This window comes from Canis lupus, chromosome 16 (genome assembly GCF_011100685.1).
Source record: "Canis lupus familiaris isolate Mischka breed German Shepherd chromosome 16, alternate assembly UU_Cfam_GSD_1.0, whole genome shotgun sequence".
Classification (NCBI taxonomy): Eukaryota; Metazoa; Chordata; class Mammalia; order Carnivora; family Canidae; genus Canis; species Canis lupus.
The window spans coordinates 49,272,908-49,298,307 of record NC_049237.1 but is presented as its reverse complement, the minus strand read 5'-3'; the positions used below and the strand labels follow the sequence as shown (position 1 = coordinate 49,298,307).

Below are 25,400 nucleotides of genomic sequence, written 5' to 3'. Positions count from 1 at the left end.
CAATGAGCAAAGCACAGAAGAAGGAAGACCCAGGAGGAGGTCTTCATAATACACACACAAGAGACAACAGAAGCCTGAATATGAGACGGAAAGGGGATGGAGTACAGTCGGGACTATTTGGTAATTGACTGGATTTAGGCAGTGAAAGAAGTGGAAGAGTCAGAAATGGTTTTGTGTCCTAAGGGGTGACAAAGAGATCCAAATGCCAGCAACAGAGAGAATCAAAAAGTAGGAATATGTTAATGATATAACAGCCATTAGTTCCACTTTCTTATTGTGACATATGGTTCATAGGTCAGTAATTTCTCTGATGGAGTCCTTATAGAAATGCATACATTTCTGAATATATCAGAAATACATTAGTCACTATACCCAGGACCTAAGCAAAGTAGGTCCAACAGATGAATCAAACAAGTACCCTCCTTTCACTAGGGAGCACCTCGGTAAATACCACCATGCAAAGTAGAAAAGGATAAATACCTCAGAAAAGGCACAAATGAAAACCGGTGTTCAGTGGAAGAAGGGTGACGTTCGGCTGGGGGTTCAACTGGAATGATGGGTGAGATAGCAGTGAGAAGACCCTTGAAGCTTATATAGGACTTAGGCATGTGGAGATCGGCCTTGAAGAGCTTCTGGGCAGAGGGTGTTGTAATAGGTTAGAAGAAAGGAAACGAACCCCTGCACTAAGAAAGTGAGATGGCATGAGTCGATCAAGAGGATTACTAATTACTTGAGAATGAGGGGCAAGGGAGGGGTTCAAACATGATGCAACCCGGACGCACTGTAGGAGAGGGTTCGTAAGTCGAGGATACCACCAGTTTGGAAGTTGTGTAGACCAATGACCCTGGCTGTAAATTGACAACCACAACTGTGATATTTACCCTTCATTCCAAAAGGCCACTGTTCCAGAACCATTCCAGTTCATCTTACTCAAAGATAGTAAGCCACTTCGAAGTCTTTGACTTTGGAGTGCGGCCGACCCCCCGTGTTATATTAGCCTTGGGTATACAACAGAGTGATTCGACAGGTTTATACGTTACCGTTGTGCTCATGGCAGGTGGAGCTGGTGTCTCCCACCGCTCGACACGATCACAGCGCCGTGGACTCTGTTCCCTGTGCTGGGCCTTTATTCTGTGACTCATTCATTCTCTAACTGGAAGCCCGAACCTCCCACTCCCCTTCACCCATTTGGCCCATCCCTCTCCCTGCTCCCCCTCTGACTCTTAAATCTTAGGGAACTCTTCCATCCTGTAAGGGCGACTCTGGGAGTCTGCCTTTTGTGTTTCCGGAAAAATAATTTTCAGAAGTTCTGCTGCTTTCATTTGGGGGTTTTCATTGATTTGAGATGATGTTGGACGGGGGCGTTCCACAGGCCACTTCTTCATCCTGGGCAGAGTCGGGGGCACTGTCACGTCTGCAGCTGTCTTGCTGCGAGAGCCAGAGTGTGGGCCCTCCCCCTCCAGGGCCCCATAGTGCACAGCCCCACAGGCTTTCACTGTCTCAAAATATGTTCCCACCCCCTTTCTTTGTAAGTCTGTTTTTATCTTTTTTCCCTCTTTTTTTTTGCGGCTCCCTTCCTCCCAATCCTAAAAGAATTCTATGAAGCTTACCTTGCTACTGATGATGTGACCCCATTGCTCACCATGGTCAACATCCCTTTCAAAGTGTTGAGCTGCGAGAAAGAAAAGAGTACCCAGCACATAATGGCAAAAGGGGCACCCCAGGAGAACAGAGAAGGGGTCTTGGACTCCTTGCCCTTTGATCCAACCTGACTTTGGATTGATCCAATCCACTTCCTCTCCTTTTCCCTCTGGTTGCTTTTGATTTTTGATTTAGTACTCTATCCGCCTAATTCAGTCCTTCAGCAAAACGTATACATGTACGTGTATATGTGTGTACATGTATGCAATGTCTGCATTTCACTCTGACGCTCTCTGCCTGCATCCGGGCATCTCGGCATAGGCGGCAAATTGTAACCTTTTATGTAGGCTCAAACAAATAAAATGTGCAGAGGTAACTGGGAACAAGAAAGAAGACACACTATAGCTGAAGCATCCGAACATGTGTTTTCAGCTCCTCGCCATAGGCTTTGCAGTGATCATTTATTTTTAATGAAGTAGCACTAGGAAGAGCTGGAACTGCCAGTGAGTTCTGCTCTCTCCATACACTGTACTGTAACGTGGGGGCTTCTCTCTGGCACCACCACAGGGTGGCCTTGATGGTATTTTCACAATGAGCAGAACTACAAGGCATCAACCCTACCGATGTCCTGTGACTACGGGGGTAAACTGGGAACTAGCTTTCTCTCTGGATGTTCTCCTGGAGACTTTCATGGTTCACCTAGGAAATAGGAGAAGTAGGTGAGAGAATCTACATTTCTCAGCCATTCTCATTGTTGCTTCTTTTACCACACTTTATTCTTTCTTTCCCAGTTTCCTTCCTCTCTTGAAAAGGATATGTTAACTCATATATTAAAACAGGAGTGTGTATACGAGTTTTTTTTTTTTTTCTTTTCTTGTTTTTACTCTTAGGTATCAGAATGATAGAACTTAGCAGCTGATAGTACAAGAGCTAATTCTTTAACCAGTCCTTTCTTCTATAAATAAGGAGACTAAGGCACAGGGAAACGAAGCAGCTTGAGTCACACCACAGCGGAGGCTGAGTTGGAATCCAACTCTCCTGACTCTGTATTGGCTTCTCCCAGCACAGCTGGGGTACAGTCACAGTGTTTGGGAAAAGACCCTTATGGGTTCACTGGGAAAAAACCTAAATAAACATTTACCTTCTCTTCTGAGTTCTGAATGTTTTAAGGTGCATTCCTTTCCACAAGTAGAAATGAATTCAGGCTGATGTAACTGTGTTGTTTCAGATTGCTTCACATTCTGGTTCCCAAGTAATTGTTTTTATTATTATTATTTTGACTTTCATTTCCCTTCTTTATAGATTTGGGTTAGCGCATATTACGTTGCCTTGTTGGGTTGTTATTATACATCAAGACTGGCATGAATCCAGAGGCAACAAATTAGAAATATTGACTTTTCTGCTGGGCTAATAAAAACAATGGTGTGTGAGTTAACAAATGTAGTTTTAATTTTATAAGAAATGTAGCAGTGCCTGCCAGGGTGATCCCTGGAAATACAAGAAAAGAAAACCTTTCTAAATAGTAAGAACCAGAGAAAGAAACTATAATGCACAAAGAAAGGTCAGGCTGAGTCTTTTCATGAGGGAGGAGGGAATCTACTAAAACAAAACTTAGAAAGCCACTTATGCACTATTTTCAATTGAATATATATAAGTTATGTAGAGTAGAATAGAAAAGAATATATATAAAAATTGGAAGTCTCTCTTTTCCCAATAGCAAATCCAACATCCTTAAGAACGATAATTCCTCAAGAGAGATAGTATAAGTGCATTACTGATTTCTCTGCTTTTGAGCAGCAGCAATTAGATAATCTTGAAACCGGTGGCTATAATCCTCAAGGTTGGATCTGATTAATAAAGTGAGCAATAGCCTGCTGATTCTAAAATAAAAAGCTAAATAAATACACGTTGCCGTTTTCAGCAATAAAGTAATAAGCAGTTTGCAGTAAATGTGATTGGCATAAAACAATGTAGAAAATAATGTCAAATACATTGAGGAAACCGCTATTGCTGTCAAATTTGCAAAATAGGATGTTGCTCCCACAAATGTATCTACAATTTAAAGCTATTGAAATAGGTTGACAGATATGCTAACAAATTATTCATGCCATGTTTAAATTGTGTACCTAACTCCTCAATAGCTTATTTATTTAATCAAAGCATGATCATTTCTGACAATTACTTATATAAACTTTCATAAAATATACTAGAGAATATCCGCAGACATGTATTACCTAAGTCATGTAAGCAATAAGAAAGCTGACACAGCTATTCAAAACAGCAAAGGGATGGGAAGAGTCTAGCACGTTAAGACACTGCCAAATGCTTCCTTAGCTGGTAAATGCCTGAGATAATAATAGATGAATACAAAAGAAAGCATGGAGAGGTTATTAAATTATGCTACTAGGGTGTAAGTCTCTAACATGGCATGCTTTGACTGCGTCTATAGATTTTCCAGAAGAATCACAATACAATGAATGAGCTCTATTTGGGTGAACAAGTCAGCAGGTGTATGTCTATTAGGAGTTGCAAATTCAAAAGCCTCAGAGCTAGGCAGATAATGCCATGTGGTCTATGGAGACGGGCAAACTGGAAAGTACTTGCCCAGGACAGAGACAACTGACAGAGCCAATTATTGTTCTGCTGGGACCTAAGCCTGGGATTGCAATATCTTCTGATATTTCAAGAAAAGCCAAAATTGAGATCTTTCCTGTGAAAATATATCTATTTATTAAAAACAACAACAATAATAGCTGTGCGGACTAGATTCAGATGGAAGCCACCTGTTTGCAAACTCAAGGGTCTATCATGATAGAACCAGGATATCTGTATATTCCACGTAGACTGTACCGTGATCATTAATTGAACAACCTATGGCCAAAATCGCCTTGGAAATAATCATTCCAAGAACATCAGCCCAACCAGAGTATGCTTTGGGCTTTGGGGAAATAAAAAATTTCTTTGAACTAGAATAACTTACCTATAGTATGGTGTAGAAGGAAAAATTCAAGTGACTATGGTTAACCCTTGCCCCTCACTTCCTTTTCTGTAAAATGGAAATAATGGTAGTACCTACCTCTTCAGGTTGTTGTGAAGACTATATGAGTTATTTATACAAAGCACTTAGAATAATACCTAGCATATAGTAGGTTCTCAATTTTTTTTGTTCCTTTTATCATTATGAGTAATGCTACATCATTGGCATATCTAGAATGTGACAACTCAGTGTAGCAAAAAATAAAATAAAATAAAATAAAATAAAATAAAATAAAATAAAATAAAAGCCTCTTTCTTAAATATAACCACTGCCAAAAAGGAAATAACAGCAAGATATCCAAGTAATTGCATTATGGTGAGTTGAGAAGCAGCTGAGAGGGGAGAAGAACTAGTTCAAGGTTACGATGAAGCACAGCTTCCAATAATGCTCTTTTGGACAACGAGGTAATTATAGTAGACAGGCTGGCTTGGCATGTAGTCATTAGCAGTGATCAAGTAATGTGTATGTGTATGTCTGGAAGGGAGTCTTCTCAACTTTTTTGTGGACTTTTGGGAAGAAATCTTTTTTTTTTTTTTTTTCCTGTTTGTTTTTTCTCTAAGACCCTTTACAAGACTGAGAGAGATCAATAGTGACAGGTGTTGCAAAGCCGAGAAAGTCTGCAGATTCGCACAACAAGTACTATTGCCTACATTTATTTTCCAGCCATGCTTCATGTAGATATCCCTGGGTCCTGTTTTCAAGCATCAGTCTAAAACTCGAGATCCCCTCCAGGTCATTGCTCCAGGGGGATGGGCACGGGTGGTGTACAGGAGATCAAAAGAGACTTTTATTAAAATTCACAACTGTGAGCATTCATCTACATCAGGGGTCTGCAAACTGCACACAGCCAAGTGGCTGGGCTATGGTCTGTTTTTGAACGCCTGGTTTTTACATTTTTGAAAGGGTTGTAGGGGGAAAAAAAGAAAAAGAATATGTAGCAGTGACCATATATGACCCATTAAGCCTAAAATATTTACTATCTGGCCCTTTGTCATTTTCATTTACTATTAAAAGGGAAGACTAGCATTGGTTTTCTTCATAACATATGATAGAGACAAGTCACCATTCGTATTTGGAGTTTGTCCTTGTTCATCTGTTATTTCTTTTTAACCAGGAGGCAGAAAAATGCCCAGATTTTTTTTTTAAATATAATGTCTATTGTACCCAGTTGCCTTAAAGAAAATTTAGTTTAGTTATCCCAGTGACTTTAGCTTTGATGGTATGCACACAGTGACTTACCACCAGCATGGCTTGGTCTTGCGTGGTTGCAAAATTATGGCACAAATACTTTTCATTGATCGCAATTTAACAGCCAATCAAGGCACAGCTTCATCTCCTCGATTTCACTGTGCCCTTACAATTGAGAAGAATAGTGGCTATAATGGGTACTGTTATAGCCATTGTGTTCCTACCAGATGAACTCTGAGACAGTTGCTGAAGCTGGACAAGTTATATAAATGTCTGCAGCCAGGACGTTACGGAAAGAATTATGTAACCTCACAGGATATAAAGATTTTGCCATAACTTTGCACTCACTGGAATCTCCTCTAGCCCATAAAATCTGTTGTGTCCATAGAAGACTCTTTGTAACACAATACTTCTTATCACAATCACAGTTTTTGGAGCCAAGAAATAGCCTGAGAGGAGAAAAAAAAAAAAAAAATAGACCTCTGGATCAGAAGTTGGAAATATTTATTCTGAATAACTAGGTTTGAGTTTGAAAGTAAACTTCAAATTTTCCGTGATCAAAAATTCAAAACTGTTTTACCTTTTGTTACTGTTTTTGAGTCTCTGTCTTGATGCATTTTTCCCTGGGTCTCTGCATTGTCAGTGAGGTATTCAAACTTTGTTGATATATTTTTTTTTAATTTTACACATTTAATTATCTGTTTATACCTATCTGAGCAGTCAGATGCTCTAGCTATCTATTTTTATCATTTGAACTCTTAATAATTCTATTTATAAAAAATACCAGGATTCCCAAAGATTCAAAAACATGTTTTATAAGCTTTAAATTCCATTTTATGCATGAAAGTGTTAAATTAATTAAATAAGGAGGACATTAGACTGAGGTGGTTCTAATACCTCCACCACCCAAGTAGGCAAACCAAAGCTTCAGCCTGCAGTGTCTCAAGGTTAAGAAGTAAAAACCTTAAGAAAATCAACAACAAACAGCCTACTAGGCTTCTCAAATAAGGCAAACACTTAAGCTATAGCCAATCGAATAATGTCCCTGCTTTGCTTCTCTGTCCTCCCTGTGATGAAGGTCTTTTCCCTGGGTCCTATCTGTGGACCACTAACCACTTCTGGTTTGGTGCTGCCCTCTATTTAAATCAATTTTGGCTCAAACAAATTCTTAAAAACTTAAAAATTTAATATGCCTCAGTTTATCTTTTAACAGGAAAGCATGCTTCATACAAAGGAATGTCAAGGAAATTATTTTAATTCCTTCTGTGATTACTCCATTTTAGGGGGTTTTATTTTTACTTTCTTCATCCACCAATGGAGTGTTAAATCTGAATCATTTGGAAGAGCATATCATTAGAAGAGAGGTTCTTTTTATAACATTGGAGCACGAGGAATTTTTTTTTTTTAGCACGAGGAATTAAGAATGATATATCCTTATTTCATCGTTACAGATATGTTAGGAAGAATTCCAAACTGTCAAGTCTCCATCACTAAAACCAGTTATTATGCGTGCTTGTAAGATATTCTGACTCTCAAACAAATACCAGGTATGTAAAGCCATACTAACTCTGCTGTAGCAAGTCATCTACAACATGGTCTCCACCAAGCAGAAACCAGCCCCCTGCCTCATGTTTACCACATACATCCAAAAAGTTACAAAGCAAGCAAGCTATGCTAATTCAGTCAAGAGTTTATCCAGCCTTCTGTTCCTTCCTCACATACATTTATATTTCTTTACACTGGAAATTGAGGTTTAGACTAAGCACAAAGAGGTCCTATCAGATTTTGCCCACACATCCCCCTCCCTCTAGTTAAAGGCACCACCATTAAACCAAGATAATGACCCTGAAGTGACAACTTGAAAAATTTTCCCTCAGATGACCTAAACAGTCAGTCCTGGATTACGTAACTCAACACACAATTGTTGGTTAAATTCAGTAGGAATTTTATAGCCAATATCCCAAATTCAAAGTTGTTCAGGTCAGGCTAGTAATGTGAATGAGTCGACAATAAGGTATGATGAGGTGGGAGATCACAGGGCAGACGGCTACTCCAGCTGATGGCTGAGCCTTTGCTTCTGAGCTTTTATGTGGAATTGGCAAACAGAACAAACATTTCGCAAAGTCAAAAACAAATACTGCTGCAGTCCATCCGCAACTGGTTGCAAGCTTTGCATAGATGAGTAAAATACAAGATCTGGTCCATCCAAGAACTTTAGAGGAGGGACATTGACACAGGAATGATAATATGAGGGGAAAATATGAAGAATATACAAGTAGAGGTATGTGGATCATTAAAGCTGATGTAGAGATGATAAGCAGAGGAAGGGAGGAATTACTTCAAATTAGGTAAAATTTTATGGAGGAAGTGACAGTGGATCTGGGACTTATAGAATGAACACAATTTTGAACTGCAGCTATAGAAGGAAAAGCTATTCCAGGGAGGCTCAAAGAAATATAGGAAAGGCAGATCCATGGAGAGTGTTCAACAAATTAAGACCATTTTAACTGTACTTTGGGGTAAAAGAACTAAAAAATGAGAGCCTCTGAGGAAGCCTCTGGAAAGCTTTTTCTCACCTCTCTTCAATTCCGCAGCCCACCAAGCTATTTTGTGTCCCTCCCTTATGGTCCCATATACCTCCATCCAGCCTCCTATGCATCTGCAAAAATATATGTTTCTCTCTAATTATACTGCCAAATCTGGACCTAGAGTGGCCCTCTAAAAGATTCTTCCTGTGTTTATACTTTCTCCACAAAGTTATCTATAAATAAAAATCTGATCATATTAACCCCACCCTCCATTAAAACCTTCATTGACTCAATGGCTTTCCATTGCTATTCAGGTAAAGACCCAGACCCTTTCATCCTTCACAAAAGTTCATATTCCCCACCCAGCCCCCTCTATTCTTATTACAAGAGTATAGTACAGACCATATTGGCCATCTTTACCTCCCTGCAATGGAAGCCTCTTGACTCAGATTTTTACCCTACTTATAGTCCCCTAACCTGGTAGGTACCCTCTAGCCCTCCCTTATAGCACTGCCCACCCCTCATCACTTTCCTTCCTCTGCCTTCATCCAAATGCCAACTGAAAGGTTATCTCTTCAAGGAAGATAGTCCCAATCCCCAGAGCAGCTTGAGTTCTGAGGTTCTATTGAGAGGTTCTGTGTTCTCAATGTTCAATTGTTCCTTATACATAGATATTTTATCCAGCAAGTTCTCTCCACTCTGAGAGCTGAGACCATAAATATCTCATTGGCCATTTATAATCCACTGGGGAAGCTCTGCTCTGGAGTGTGGTGGAATTGGGGCTGTATTCTGAAGCAATATAGAGTCAGTAGTTTGCGTTTTTGCAAATTTTACATTTTGCATTTTATACTCTCTCACGTCTTGTTTCCGTTTTCCAAATTTCACTGATACATTTACATTGGTGCAAAATTATCCAAATAGTTTCTAGCCAGCCCTGACCCTGTGCTTATCCAGCTCTCCATCTTTGAAGCATAGTCTCATCTCTTTACATCTTTTTTTCCAGTACCAGTGATTCCCTCAGATTCTAAGATATCCTCTTATGACCCAGCCTAAATATCAGATACCCTCTCATTTTCTCAATGCAACCATTACAGACCTGCAGTATTATTTTAGGGAACTCATTCAACTTTTAAAATCTTATTTTTCTCATCTATAAAGTAAGAACATTTTGGGTTAAATGAGGTAATGCATGTTCAAAACCTGATATAATGATGGGCCTATAGTTGGGGACCAATAATGAGGAATTCACTTTCCCCCTTTTCAGTCCTGCTTTCCAGAACTATAAATTCTTATGCCTAGTCATGAATTGCATGATTCACTTAAGCTCCGAAGAGTTGTGTTTCTCGTGATCATGGCAGCCATTTTGTATATGTGTCTTGGGACAAAGTGGGTCTTAATTCTATTCATCCTTCATTCCACTTTGATATCAATCTCTTCTACTTTTATCTATCTCCACACTCAACTTCACTACTCCATAATCAGAGAATCCTTAAATTAGGACCTCTAGTTCTATGTGCTCATCAAACCCTGTGATTCCTCATAGACTTATCGTATTTGTAATTCATTAATTTTTGTGTCATGTCTTACCTAAGATTTTTCTCCCCTGCTGGACTCCGTCATGTCTAGCACTGCCAGACACACAGTAGAGTACTCATCAGTGACTGTTCAGTGTTCACTTATGTCATTGCAAATATCCCTCCTTTATGAAGCCTTCTCTGATCCCCATTCTTTTTTCTGAGAACTATCCCAGAAAACTGATAGTTCTTTATTTACAACTCTATTAAGCCACTTGCCATTGTCTGCTCTACAACATAGTTGTTGTCTCTTTCTTTTTACTAGACGAACTGTAAATTCCTGGATGAGAAAGTATGTAAATCCATCACCCTCCCACCACTGTGACTATGTTTAAACATTAACATATCCTTAATAAGGGTGGGTAAATGAGTAAACAAAAATTAAAAAAATAATTTATTAAATGTGACAGTTATTTACCTAAGACATGTGGCCAATCATGGGCATGCTTTCATATTTTTCAGTTGGGTAATCATCAAATATACATAATCATCAAAATCACGTTATTGAGAATGCTGCTTGATGTCAAATTAGTATGTCGCTACCAATGGGAGGTAAGGTTACCTGATGTAAAATTGTATGCTGAAATCAAATAGTAATCAAGGTTGAAGTAGTAAGTCCCTCTGGCTTCAGTCATGCAGTAGAAGGGTGCTCAGTAACCAGAGGAGAGCTATACCCCAGAGTCCCCCAGGGAAAGTGACTCTGAGACGAGAATGTGTTTGTGGCTAACAGGATACAAAGAGCAGATTTTTCACTTCCTAATGTAAACAGGTTCAATCTAGGTATAGTATTTCCCATGGGTGCTCCCTAAATATTTTAACAAGAGGACCGGAGCCTTGAGGACAGAAAATCCACCACTGACTTCCACTGCCTAACCACAGATAAAAAATTGATTACATTTCAGTTGATTTGAGAGGTTTCCAGATAACGATTTTTTATTTCTAAACTGCAGCAGACCATTGAAATTGTAAGCTGATGTAATGCCACCTACATTGCAGTGAAGGACCATAGCAAAATCAATATGCTATATCTCTTCATTCACAGATGTTCATGGATTTGAGCATATAGATAATGAAGTTTATTTATTCAAGTATACACCACTGTCACTAAATAATGGGTCTCAAATAGGTTTGTGCTGCCAAATAGTTTGATGACATATGGCATTTTAGATAGGTCATTATATTCCTGATTATGGAGCAGAGCAATATTTAAATAGTAAAGAAAAAACTAATAGAAGCATTTAGGTTGGAAGGCATGGAGAAGAATATTACTTTCTATAATCAACCTTTAAAAATAAAACTTCACTAGTGGTTGGAGATGTCTAGCTATATATTTGTCCTGCATCCACAGCAAGGCACATGCTCAAAATATATAAATTTATTTTCCTAAACAGCTAGATGTCTGCCTACATACTCCCTTCAATTCATAAAGAAATTGCATGTGAAAATGGGATACATGCCAGCAAGCAAGTGAGCAGCTCAGAAGCTGAATGTATATTGGTATGAAATTTGAAAACACACGTAGATTGGCTCTAAAACACTTCTTTTTCCGCAAGCCACGAAATGGAATTCTATTACAATCACATAGTGGAGGCGCACAAGGGGGTATATTTGCTTCTCAAGGCTAATGGGCGTTCATCAGCAACAGGATAATATGTCCCATCATCCTTTTTCACTAACAGGGGAAAGGTATTCTGGATGAGATGGGTGAAGAATTGGACAAGGTAGTTTATATTAGCATCTAAGCAATTTCTATTTTAGGAAGGAAAAAAAAAATCCACACCAAAGATTTGACATAAACCAGAGAACTATTCAATCTGAAAGTTACTGTTGATGTGACTGATAAAAACATCTTGACATTTGAGTCTTTTAACTGCCAGTCTATCACATGAGTGGCTCCAGTGATTAGTTCACTTGAAGAAGCTAACAAAGAGAGAACTTAAGAGAGCCATTTTACCATTCAGATGAGTAAGAGACAAAGTTAGAAACACAATACTTGTACTTACAGGAAAAGTGAGCATTTATGTGGGGAATTTTGACCATAGGGCATTTATTTAAATTCAAAAAGCAACACTACCTAGCAAAATGGATTAAATAACATAACTTTATTTTCTAAAGTATAATGGCTATGGAGGTTTCTGATCACTTATATGCCACTGCACAAGTAGTGTTGGGTAGATTTTGAATTTTATGGAGTCAATAGTACTTAGGAATATATTTCACAATTGTCCAGGGTTTAGGTGTCTGTTTAAACAAGTGTCTCTGTTTGTGGCCAAGTGCTTTAATTGTGTGTTATACCATGCTACTTACTGAGCTGGAAATTCCTGGTACAACCCTATTATTCATCATTTAGTTTCCTGTACTACTACACCGAAGAAAGATATTATTTTTACTAACACATAATTCAATTATAAAGGTGTGGTAGGTTGAATAACCCCCCAAAGGTGTCCACATGCTAATCCCAGGAATTTGCAAATGCCACCTTATGTGGCAAAACAGACTTTGCAGATACGATTAAATTAAGAATCTTAAAATGGAGAGATTATCCTGGATTATGCAGGTGGCCCCAGTGTAATCAGAAGAGTCCTTATTAAGAGGGAGGCAGGAAGGTCAAAGGCAGCAGAAGGTCATGTGTTGACAAATCAGTGACGAGAGCAATATGGCCATTATCCTATAGAAGCTAGAAGATCCAAGGAACACAAAGTCCCCTGGAGCTTCCAGAAGGAATCAGCCTTGCTGACACCTTCATTTTAGCTCCCTAAAATTCATTGTGGATTTTGAACCTCCAGAACTATAAAATACACACTTGTGTTGCTTAAGCTGTAATTTGTTATAGCAGCAATAGGAAACTGATACAAAGAAGGATCAAGAGAAAGTAAGTAGATTACTGGGTCTCCATTACCATACTCAGTGGAAGAAGAGGGGTGTGGATAGGAAAATTTATATAAAAGGAAGTAAGCACAGGATCCATAGTTATAGAGTATGGTAGAAAAGCAGTGCCCTTTAAAGTCAAACAGAAGTAAGTTCAAAATCACTTGGTTTATTTACTAACAACTTGACCTTTGGCAAGTTACTTAAACTCTGAACCTCAGTATCTGCAAGCTGAAGTGGGAAGAACAATGACAGCTATGCAAGATTGTCGCAAAAGAAACAATAGAATATTACTCAGCCATTAGAAATGACAAATACCCACCATTTGCTTCAACGTGGATGGAACTGGAGGGTATTATGCTGAGTGAAGTAAGTCAATCGGAGAAGGACAAACATTGTATGTTCTCATTCATTTGGGGAATATAAATAATAGTGAAAGGGAATATAAAGGAAGGGAGAAGAAATGTGTGGGAAATATCAGAAAGGGAGACAGAACATAAAGACTCCTAACTCTGGGAAACGAACTAGGGGTGGTGGAAGGGGAGGAGGGTGGGGGGTGGGAGTGAATGGGTGACGGGCACTGAGGGGAGCACTTGACGGGATGAGCACTGGGTGTTATTCTGTATGTTGGTAAATTGAACACCAATAAAAAATAAATTTATTATAAAAAAAAAGAAACAAGAAATTGGGTTACTGGTATATCTGACACTTAGTGAATAATGAACACATACAAATCTCCTTCTCTCTCTGTTTCTCCAAAATTATTTTTCCTTCTCTCCAAAATTATTAGACTTGTCACAGATTCTGGATTTTGAAGGGGGGAGAGTATATTTGCACTTTGATAGGTCTAGAATCAACATATATTTTATTGATGATTATGTGGTTTATATAGGGCCCTGTATTTAAACTATGAGAATCAGAAGTTCAATGACACCCAAGCCTTAGACACTGCAGCTTATTATCCCATAAGAGACAGACATGTATGTGTAAAATGAACAAGATGTAGACAGAAAGAGCTAGAATACATTCACAAGGACCCATGAAAGTGTAGGGGACAGAACTGTGAAATTTAGATTAAGAAACTCCAAGATAACCAATGCAGGGTCAGTGGCATTGTAAGTAAGATTTGAGGAAGGAACAGTATTTCCCTCAGGTAAAATGTGTTTGGAAAAGTCTCGGTTAAAGAACAGCATACCCAAAGTCAGGTGCCTACGATGTTCAGGGACAGGCAAGTTGGAATTACAGAATGCAGGAAGATGAGGTAGGTTTCCCATTTTTCCAGTTTGGGTGACTAGATGGAATTATCAATACATAGAGAGAATGAGAGAGGAAGGATGAGTTATGAAGAAAGAGAGGAAGAAAATGTATCCAAATTTGGATGACTTGATTTTGGAAGACTGGCAGAAGCACCATATGGGGATATGCAGCAAGCAGTTAGGAATTTGGAGTCAGTTGGATTATTTTGACTCAAGTAATTTGTCTGCCAAACCAAATGTCCTTCCTATAACTATATGAATATGCACCATGGAATATTTTAGAGATAGCAGCCTTCAAAATTGAAAGAATCACTTGACAGGCTATTTTTCTACCTCAAGAGTTGAATACCTTTTTTTCCCCCCTAATTATTCTTATTTATGTATCTTGTGAATATTTCACACACATTCACTGTTATATTTGTTATATATACCTGTTTCAGATAGCCTGGAAAAAAAATGCATCATATAATTCCTCTCAATGGTGCCCCACAGAAGTGATAATTAAGGCTGTGTCTTTCTAGATACACTAGCTCCAACATTTTGGCCAAAAAGTTCTTTGAGAATAAATTTATGCAAAAGTTCTGAAAGTACTTTAAAAGTCAAGAAAATGAGTTATGAGTTAAAAGTTGGCCTGTAGAATACTGTGGATTTCATTGTCATAAATATGTGGACTGTGAATTACTTGAAGAAAACTGGGTAGAGGGTGGTTAAACATGAATGTTTAATGCTCAGGACAAATATTGTTCTTTGAAGATGGTTGATTTCTACTCCCTTAAAAATAACATGTCTCACTGGAGTGAATTCTCTTTTTGTTTGTGCCTTTCTTTCTGTTCATTGTAGCCAGTAGGAATTAAAGTCTGGGTCAAAATGACATAAATCAGACCAACTAGTTGGGCTAATTAAAGTGTCCTGAAAATTTCTCCACAAACCAGGTGGCATTTTTTAAACCTTGAGATCTGATGAGAACTATAGAAACACTAATTTTTTTTTCAATATCCTAGAGAATAAATAGGGAATTTCAATTTACTATTCTAAGGTTGTAAAAACTAATATGAATAAAATATTATTTTCTTAGTTTTTTTTTTTTTTCCAATGCTCTTTTAAGTCTAGGAAAACTTGAACTCATTATTTATATCTACCTGATGCTAACTCCAGAGTTTATATGGTCAAAATTAGTTGTGTTGGTAATTTATATTTAGAGAGAGATCAACCCAAACAGAAAATCTTTTTCAAAGACCACTTTTGGATATGTTTTCAAAAGCATCATGTAAAGAAGATTCTGGGAGATAGTGCCTAGGCCTTAACAAGCCACTCTCTCTTCACTCTAGATGTCAATTTCTCTGCCTTTCCCATGTCCAGCAGATGCTGGGCTTGTGGGTACATAAGTATCATAATATTAGCAATTAAGAACCAAGCACAGTACCAAACACAACAAAACAAACATTAAAACATATATGAATAGTACGAGTTAAAAATCTAATAGATTGGTTGAAGAAGAGAAACTTAGGGGCTCTGGGTAGCTCAGTTGGTTAAGCATCTGATTCTTTGTTTCAGCTCAGGTCATGATCCCAGGGTCATGATCTTGGGGTCCTGAGATTGGGCCCCCAGTCAAAGGCCCCTCTGAAACCCTTGCAAGGCTTCACGCTCAGCAACGAGTCTGCTTCTCTCCCTCTGTCTCTCCCTCTGCCCCTCCCCCTGCTTGCATGCTGTCTCTAAAATAAAGAGATCTTTGAAGAAATGAAAGATAGCATTGACATCCAAATTGGCACAGTTAAAGAAACATGTGAGGTTTTTTTATCTTAAACCTAGATCTGATGTACACAAATGCAAATATGAAGGAAAAGATAAGATAGTAGGAAGTGAGATCCAGCAAGATCAAAATTTCCACAAGTGGTATTCCAGAAAAGGAAAAGGGAATCAATGTAAGAAAGAAATATTAAAATAAATAAATAAATAAAAATTCCAACAAAACCTCCAATTTGGGGGTGTCCCTATTGGGGGAGAGGAATGTAAGGATGGGAAGAAGGGTGACAGGGGATTCTACAAGCTTCATCTCACAGGTCGTGGGAGGTAAGAGAGGTAGTTAGTATCTTATTTTCAAGGAACAGTAGATAAATATGGGTCTGCATAAGAATTGGGGAAGGGGAAGCAAACATTAAGGGAACAGAAAATGAGAAATTCCAATTAGTAAGGGAAAAACTGGAGAAAAAAGTGGTAACTCGATGAAACCCGAAAAACCAAGGAAGAAGAAATATAAAGTAAAATATGTAATAGCACAGAGAGAAATGGAAAGAACAAAATTGAGTTTTTCTATTACTACACTAGACACACATAAAGGAACACATGCTATTAAAAGGGAAAGGCTTTAGAGAAGGTTAAAAAAGATAATTCAGCTTTAAAGTGCTTGTAGGAAACACTTTTAGGGGCCCCCAGGTAGCTCAGTCAGTTAAGCATCTGACTCTTGGTTTTAGCTCAGGTCAGAATCTCAGAGTCATGAGATCAAGCCTTGCATCAGGCTATGCACTGGGCATGGAGGCTGCTTAAGATTCTCCCCCTGCCATTCCCACCCCCTTAAAAGGAAACATTTAAAATAGTAATAAAAGAATCCAGAATTAAAGAAAAGACAATATATATTAGACATAAAAAATAAAAAAGAAAAAGCAAGAGTGGCAGTACTCATGATATACAGCCAACAGCCAACTGCAAGACAGAGGGTGTTATGAAAAGATACAATCTAGTATTTGATTTATAAAGACAAAACTTAAAATTCTGTCCATAAACCAATATGGACCAAAATCCTTAAACAGACAGAGAAGAACATTAGAAATGCAAGGAAAATTTGATAAAAACATCAGCTTTGTGAACATTCTCAAATATATATCTTTCTGAACTGAAAGATCAAGTAAACAAAAAAATAAGTCAAGACACAGAAAAGTTGAACAACACAACCAATAAGCTTTATTTAATAGATACATACACAACCCCTCAAATAAAAAGGTAGATTTTTAAATATGTATGTTCTTAATGTATACGTATGTTTATATGAAATAATTACAAAAATCCATTGCTTATTTGGTCAAAAGAAAAAAAGCCTTAACACATTTTTTAAAGTAGAGATTTTATAGGGGCAACTTTCTCTGGTCATAATCAGATAAAATATAAAAGAATTTACAAAAAGTGACCTCCCCCCAAAGGATCTCCCCCTCACACACACCCCAAAATATCTTGGTCTTATTGTCATATGAAACATTCGGGATCTAACAACATTTGTGATCAGAGAAGCATAAGAGAAAAGCAAAGCAAAGAGGAGGGTAGGGAAGGGAGGAGGAAAAGAAAGAAGGAAAGACGGAAGGGAGGAGAATTTTAAAAAGAGGCAAAGGGCAAAAGTTTAGGAAGGACAAAAGGACAAAGAGAAAGAACCAAAGAGAAATTTGATGATGGTTAAAAACTGGTGCTAATGAAATTTACCAAAAGTAGAAAGTATAATTAAAGACCTATACAAGAAGAGAGACACCTGATTAGACAACTTAAGAGAAAGAGGAAAACATGCCTAATTATGGCTAAGAAAGAAGCATAACCAGAGATACAGAAGGGATGGGGTAAAATGGTAAAGAAATACCATGTTCAACTCTGGCAGTACCATGAAAAAGCATAGCGGACATGCATGATATATCAGCAATATAAAAATTACATACTTTACCCCTAAAATGCAGGGAACTTGAACAGTGGCGATGTTAGGAGAATATGGAAGATTATTAGAAACATAGTCCGCCTCCTCCTTGAATCTTGAATCTTGAAGGTGTTCTCCTCTCCAAGAGCAAGAGGTCCTCTGACCACACCCCTGCCCAGGCGACCAAAATGTATCGTTCTCCCAGGAACTAGACAGAGGGTGGGGGGTGCTCGAATTAAAATTTCAGAAATTCAGATCCAGAAAAATCTAAATTAAAAATCAAACCTGTCTCTTTAGTGCACTTTTGAATATGTGTCTCACGTCCAAAAATAAGTCTTCAGAAACATTTCAACTGTGAAAAACAAACCTGTGAACACCCAGCCTTTTCAGAGCTCTTCCTCAGAACAGCATGGTTTACATTGCTATTGGAATTGAAATAACATCAATGTTCTGAGATTAAAATGTGTCTCAGTAAATGCATTCCTAAAAAGTTACGGGTAAATCAAAATTTGTTCATTCATATCTTTCCATTGATTTACATTATCATTTCACAGATGACTTATCTTCATTGCAAATTTTTTTTGAATTGGCAATGCATGCTAATATTTTTTATTCAAGTTTCTCCCATCCCCTTTGTTCATGTATTTAACGATCTGTAAAGTATTTCCACTTACAGTGCCCTCACCAGTCCATACCGACTTCTCCAGGTATCTCAGCTAGACGCATCCCCAGAGCCCTCCTGAATGTTCCACTCTTCCTAACCCTCCACAACCTTTGAGAAGCAGGTGAAACCCCTCAAAGACGAAACCTACTAAAGCAAAAGCTTATCCCTCGTTTGTTTGCCACTCTCACACTCAGCACTTTCCTTTCTAAAATCTATTATTCAGGGTTCGAACCAAGAAGAATGGCTAGTCTGCATGGTCTTGAATGATTCACTTAGCCTCTCTGAGCCTCAACTTTGTCATCGAAGGAATACGGGAAATAAAGCCAGTTTGTTTCATCAGATTGTGGTGAGGATCAAAGTTTCGGTGGAACAATACGTGTGGAAGTGGCTTGAAAAACATCAGTGTTCCACTGGATCTCCCTCCAGCTGTCCTGAAGGCACTCAAGACCTTATGTGTCTGAACCTGATGTCATCATCTTCCCCCACAAACTGGGTGCTCTTTGTGGGTTTCGTATCTCAGTTCATGGTAAGAGCATCCATCCACTATAGTCATCTTTGGCTCCTCTTCTCTCTTCCCATCCACCTCTTCATTCAACAAGTCTGGTATGTTCCAAGAAATCTTTCTAAAGTCAAATCCCTTCCGCACAATAGTAGTGTCATTACTTAATTTATGCTCTTATCGTCTCTTGGCTGTGTTATTGCCAGAGCTGCCCAAATGTTTTTCTTGGGGTAAGAGTAATATTTATTTGGTAATATCAAGAATTCTTTCAATGACAAGCTGAGAATGGTATTTTCCTCATTTTATAGATGAGTTTATTCCGGCTCCAAGAGGTGAAGCATCTTGCCGGAGATTTATATGGGAGGTAGATGTTAGAGTTGGCTTTGAATTTAAGACTCTTTCATCTGAACTCCTGCTTCTTCCACACTATGGCATAATGCCTCCAGAGAAGACAGAGAGCTGATCCTGCCCCCTGCTTCCTCATCTTCCTTCTTCTGCATGAGTCCTGTAGCTAGTCAATAGTCACATAAGAGTCAGGAATTAATTTAGACTGAATATCAAGTACATTCTGCCTATATTCATTGTATTCTTGAGTTTGCAACCTTGGCTTATTGACATCTGAGGCTGAATGATTCTTTATTGTGGGAGTGAATACTGTGCATTATAGGAATTTTCATCAGCATCCCTGGTTTCTAGTTACTAAATGCCAGTAACACACATCTCCCTCGATTTGTCACTACCAGTGTTTTATCTCCAGATGTTGCCAAATGCCCCCAGTGGGGAGGGGGTGACACAAAATTGTCCCTGGTCCAGATCTACTGTCCCACTCCTAAAGATCTCCTTGCCCCCATAGGCTGGGGTTTTATGAAGTTTCACGATTTTGTTGTGGTTTGTTACTGGTTTCTTTTGTCTTGATTTTGGGTTTTTGACCCTCTGCCCTCGTTTTCTATCTCCAAGAACTCTGTCCTTAACTCAGCAGACTTGGTAAAAGTCATACATTATTTTATCTTAGGTGTACTATTTCTCCAGGATTGGGATCTCCCACCTTGCCTTTCTCAGTTCTGCAGACATGAATTGGGACTATCAGTTTGGGCTGGATTATATACTCCCTGGTTATTCCTTCATACACTAACCTAGGCATCACTGTGAAGGTATTTGGTAGATGTGATTAAAGTCTATAATCATCTACTTTTAAAAGTATGGAACATTATGGTAGATAATCGGAACGGTCCTTATCCAATCATTTGAAAGGCTTAAGGATAGAATTGAGACTCCTCAGAAGTTTTGCTGGGGGACTGCAGTGTCAGTTTGTGCCTGGCTGTTCCCTTCCTGTGATAGGACTACGGAGTATGGAATTGCTTAGCCGACCCCTGCAATCACATTCAGACAGCTCCTGGTGATAAATCTCTTAATTTATGTCTTCTGCTTGTTCCATTTCTCTTATTGAGCCCTCATAGGTGAGGCTTCTTCAACTTCCACATCCATGGTTAGGTCTTCCCTACTTGTTACTAGAATTTACCTTTAATGACAATCATCAGGCTCTGGAATTCCACTTGCCCAGGCAGTAGCCATTGAAGGACCACCTGCCTACATGGCTGTACCTGTTGTCACCTGCCGTGAGATTCCTTCTGATGTCAGTTGCACACCTAATGGTATTGCCTTCTGAAACCAACTTCCAAATCTAGCCAAACAACCAACTCTAACTGGTGGCTCTGTCCATTATCAAGTTATTTCCATTTCAAATCTGTCTATTCCCATCCAAAATTATATGCAACTACTAATGTCACATGTGCAAATTAAACAAGTTGTTTAGAAGCTCAATGAAAGGGCAGCCCAGGTGGCTCAGCGGTTCAGCGCCGCCTTCGGCTCATGGCCTGAGCCTGGAGACCCGAGATTGAGTCCCACGTCGGGCTCCATGCATGGAGCCTGCTTCTCCCTCTGCTTGTGTCTCTGCCTCTCTCTCTCTCTCTCTCTGTCTCATGAATAAATAAATACAATTTTAAAAAAAGAAGCTCAATGAAAGTCCCATTTCTTATGCAATATATTTCAGCTGTCAAAAAGTAAAAGGAACACAGATTAAGGGGAGGCAGTTTTTTGCCAATGTACTTCCCCAGCCATTGAGAAAAGATATGCTACAATTTCATTGACACTCTATTGAGATTATTTGTAATTTTCCCTGGAGAATCATGTACACCTCTGGATTTTTATCAACAAAATCAGAATTTGCAGTAATGTTGTGTGTGTGTGTATGTGTGTATGTTTTAAATTTTCCAGTCTCTACTAATAACAAAACTGAAAAATATTCATTGATGAACGTAATTCTTGAGCAAGTTAATTTTTCTATAAAACATATTTATTAAAATGGGTTTTACCTAGGTTTGTGCCCAGTGGGTGTGTGGCTATCCAGATTTGTGGAGCTTGTAAGTTGTCCCACAGGAGTATGGGGCATCTAGAGAAGAAGGCTGGAGCAGCTTCAAACTCCTAACTCTGAGATCACTACCATTGGCTGTGCTTTCCATATAGGGAAGAGTATCCTCTGCTGGTCAAGTGATTTATTTCCCAGAACAGTTTGATTTTACTTCTTAATTTAAGAAGTAAAAAAAAACATCAATTATTTGGGCTATTTTTTATTTCAGCAGACAGTTCTACAATAAGTATAAGAATATTTCATATTTCCTTGCCATGATTAGTGGTAATAGGCACAATTAACTACAAGTGTTCTAAAAACAGGAGTTTGGGACAAGGTACATTTACTCCTCAGCACCAGCTTTGATTATACCATTTTCTTCACACCATGTGCCATTGCTCACAAAAGTCTAAGAACTTAAATATCTGCAAGGAAAACTTGCAATCCCATGGCAAAAACACCAGTGCTGTAAATATTTTCATGTTCTAATGGGAACCTTGAGATGTTGTTCTATGAAACAATATCCCTTTCTTATGTGCCAGAGCTGGAGAACAGGGTGTTTGTGTCTTTTCTTTTTATTTTTTTAAATTTTTATTGGTTTATTATCTTCTCGAATGCCAGTGTCAGCATATGCGGTTAAGTGGATCATGTTTTTGCGCTCTGTATTTTATATCATGGCCTTTTTTTTATTCTTCTACTCCTGTGGAACATTATGCCCTATTCAATACAACCCAAAAATCCAAAAATAGTCAGATATAAGTGCATATTTTAACCTGTTAAAGAAAAAAATTCAATATAAATAGCCATAGATTTGTCATCTTTGTATCAGTTTCCCAGGTCGGGCGGTCCTATTAGTCATATGAACTATTCCCTGAGGAAATTCAGATTGATCCACTCCAGCCATGGTTAGATGGCAGAGGTTACAGTGTTGGTTGCTGCTTGCCTCCCATAACTTCCCTTCTCTCCTCCCACGCTTGCCAAACTGGACACTCTTTCATTCTTTAAACAAATTCTATACTTTCTCCACTCAGTGGCTTTACATTCTAACCAGACAGTATCTCTTTCCCTTCTCATCCCTCCATGCCTGGCTGAAATGCCACTCGCTCCTTAGAGCCCTCCAGGAATCTGCTAGAAGGAAATCGTCTCTTCTCCCTTGAATTCCCTTTGGCATCTTGTCACTGTTCTCATCTTATATCCCATATTATAATCGTTTGTCTGTAATTAGATTCCTTGAAGACACAACTCTGTCTTAATTATTCTTTAAAATGCCACAGCACCTAGCAGAGTGCTTAGTACTACTGAACGCTGGGTAAATATTTATAAATTGAATGAATAAATGAATTTGCGGCACAATTTACCTGTTTGTAGCAGCCTTGTTCTATTTGCCAAGAAGTGGTTTCCATGTGAGATATTTAGACAGCTGTTTTACAAAGAGCTTAAATGGAGTAGCATATGTGTGTGTTGAAACAAAAATAACTTACGGAGACTGCAGTGATAAACTGACTGAATGAAATTCATCTCTTGAAGGCCTACTATGTCTAAATTACTCAGAAGACTTGGCCAAACACCAATGGATAATGATAGCATCTCACATATCTTAAGTACTTCAGTTTCCACGTAAGCTACTATGACATACAAGCCTTTGTTGGTTGAATTCATACTCAGTTACAAAGTAGTGTCATCAAGAGAATCTTTGAAAGCACGGGGGGAAGAGAGATCACGTTTCTACTATTTCAGGGAATTTTTTTTTTCTCAGAATGATTTTTATACATCTACTCCAGAAAATTATCTTGGTCCGAATTATTCTACACATCCTATTACATAATGAGAGCTGAAAACCAAGAGAGCTTTTCTTTGGTAAATGAATAGGAAACTAGAGAAGGTGTATTATTTTGAGACCATAAATGTTACTCTATCAGATTTGTGTGGGTTTTTTTTTCTTCCTCGGGTCTTTGGTATCTTAGGAAACCTTTCCCCTTCTCCCATCACCCACTTCCGGCTGTTCTCCAAAAATTACTTGTCAGTGGAAATTTGCTCACACAGTGAAATAAAAGCCCTAAGCAGATAAAGGAAAAGAGATAAATCACTTGCCAAGCTAACTGCCTTAATAGTGAGTTTATTACCTCTTGTTTCATTTTGATACTTTAAAATCCTTAAACTTTGCAATGGAGACTGCATAACTAGTTGGGGTGTGTCTGGTGAAGTATTTGAAGTTAGAGTCACAAAAAAATGGGGGGGGGTTATACTCTGTTAGAAACTTTTAAAGGAGAGATTTATTTAAAGGAAGACATGGTGTCCTTAATATTCGTTATCCCTACATTTTTGTAATTTCAAAATTCAGTGTATTTGTTGAATTGAGCCCTTACAAAAATTAAGATAAAAATAAAGGCTGTATCAAACTAGTCTATTTATTCTCTGTGTTGTTCAGAATGCTGGTTTTACATGGTTTTTCACTTTTCCACTGATGCACCTGACTTAGGAGATGCAGCTTCCTATCTTGCTTATACTGCCTAACATACGAGAAATGTATGACACTTGCAGGATGTCCTTTGAGGAGAAAGTAATGATTTCCTTTAATGCACTTTTACTTGTAAGGCGTCTACTCCTGGCAGTTTTGGAAGACAACTTAAGTCCTTGAGAATTTCCAGGTTTTCTGTGTTTAAATTTGGGAAATAAAAGAGGGAGCACCAGATCTCCTAGGTGACTCCAGAAAATATTTCCCCTAACTCTATACAAACTGAATTATTCTATCAGTATTAGCTTTAGTGAGGGATTTGACATATAATTGTATGTAAATATTGAGGCAAAAGATATGCCATCTAAGAAAAGGTAAAAAAGAAAAAGAAAAATCTCAGGAGGCAGTAGAAGGATTGAATGGAGGTAGGTGAGAAGCAACGAGCATTTTGCCTCTTCGAGGTGACAAAGTATGAAATCACACAAGATGGTGACTATGTAGTGCTAAGTGGTGCTAAATATTTGGATGGCATGAGCAAAAACTGGCTATAGAGTGAGAGTGTTTGGGTAACAAGTTGGTCGACAGTGATTACTTTCTTTAGCCAGAGCTGGAATAAGTGAAGAAGCACCAAATGCTTGAGTCTTCTTTTTTCAGGGATGGACCTTAATTACAAGCTTTCCCTTCCATCCCTGTTTCCCCACCCCACCCACCCCCGCCCCACCACTTCCTCCCCCCTACCCCCCCCCCTTGGTGTTATTTTGGTGTCTTTTTCTTTCTCTCCTCTGTAAAGTTGTCATAAAAGAGTTATTGTTGAAGGATTTGAACCATTCCTATCAAGACCCTCCTCCCTTCCAAAAGAATGGCCTTTTTGAAGTAACTTCAAAACTATTCTATCAATCAGAAATTTGCTTTTTTGAGTAGGAGTCACAAGGCATCAAGAGGAAAATAGTCACTTAGATCTCTGTTTTGATTGGCTGGACCCCTTTAAATAATTTATATACGACTTGTAATCACAATATTTCTTGCCTGATGAGCTTCTATACTTGAATCAATGATGGGGAAAAAAACCAATACACGAAGTTGTTGATAGTAACTCCTGGGGAAAATATTTCTCTACTAAAGCATTCTTACTATAACTATTGGAAATCTGGAAATGTAACAAAAAAATTGAAATTATGAAACCACTGAAGGAAACTATTGCTTGTAATCGTCCTCTTTCTCACAGCTTGACTCGATGACAGCTTGATGGGTTTATTGCAGTTGGCATTGGATTGCTTTGGCTCACTAAATGGCAGCTATCTCATATGCCCTTGATTGTACTCAAATTAATCAAAGGTTTTTGAAACGATAGCTTTTGTGTATAGGGTGAAACAACATCATTTTAAAGATTGTTGCATTTTGAAAAGATACAGATATATGAAGACATTTAAAGACAATTTCTGCTGACTTTCCTGCTTCACTTTACAAAGATCTTCTGTCTATGGCTTTTTCATATTTTCCTAATAACATAATCCATTAATAGTGCTGTGAGTGTATTAGCCCAATCTACACATTGCTAAGAGCAGTCCCTCAGCAAACATTTTTTTTGAATATGATATAGCACAATGTGAAAC

At 38.3% G+C, this 25,400-nt stretch overlaps 2 long non-coding RNA genes across 3 annotated transcripts in view; both read right to left on the bottom strand.

Moving 5' to 3' along the window:
• Nucleotides 1–22,910, bottom strand: part of LOC119874673 — a 76,262-nt gene extending 53,352 nt beyond the window's left edge. Inside the window, exons 1-2 of one of the 2 annotated variants that reach the window (XR_005371659.1) lie at nt 22,691–22,910; nt 17,788–17,970 (exon numbers count right to left, since the gene is read on the bottom strand). This is a non-coding gene — a long non-coding RNA (uncharacterized LOC119874673). The remainder of the gene's footprint in view (nt 1–17,787; nt 17,971–22,690) is intronic. The other variant, XR_005371660.1, reaches the window with a different exon arrangement.
• On the bottom strand, nt 2,103–8,976 carry LOC119874674. The gene is made up of 3 exons (XR_005371661.1): nt 6,447–8,976; nt 6,215–6,315; nt 2,103–2,340 (listed from the first exon to the last, which is right to left on the bottom strand). It is a non-coding gene; the product is annotated as an uncharacterized LOC119874674 (long non-coding RNA).
• Nucleotides 22,911–25,400: the final 2,490 nt, after the last annotated feature.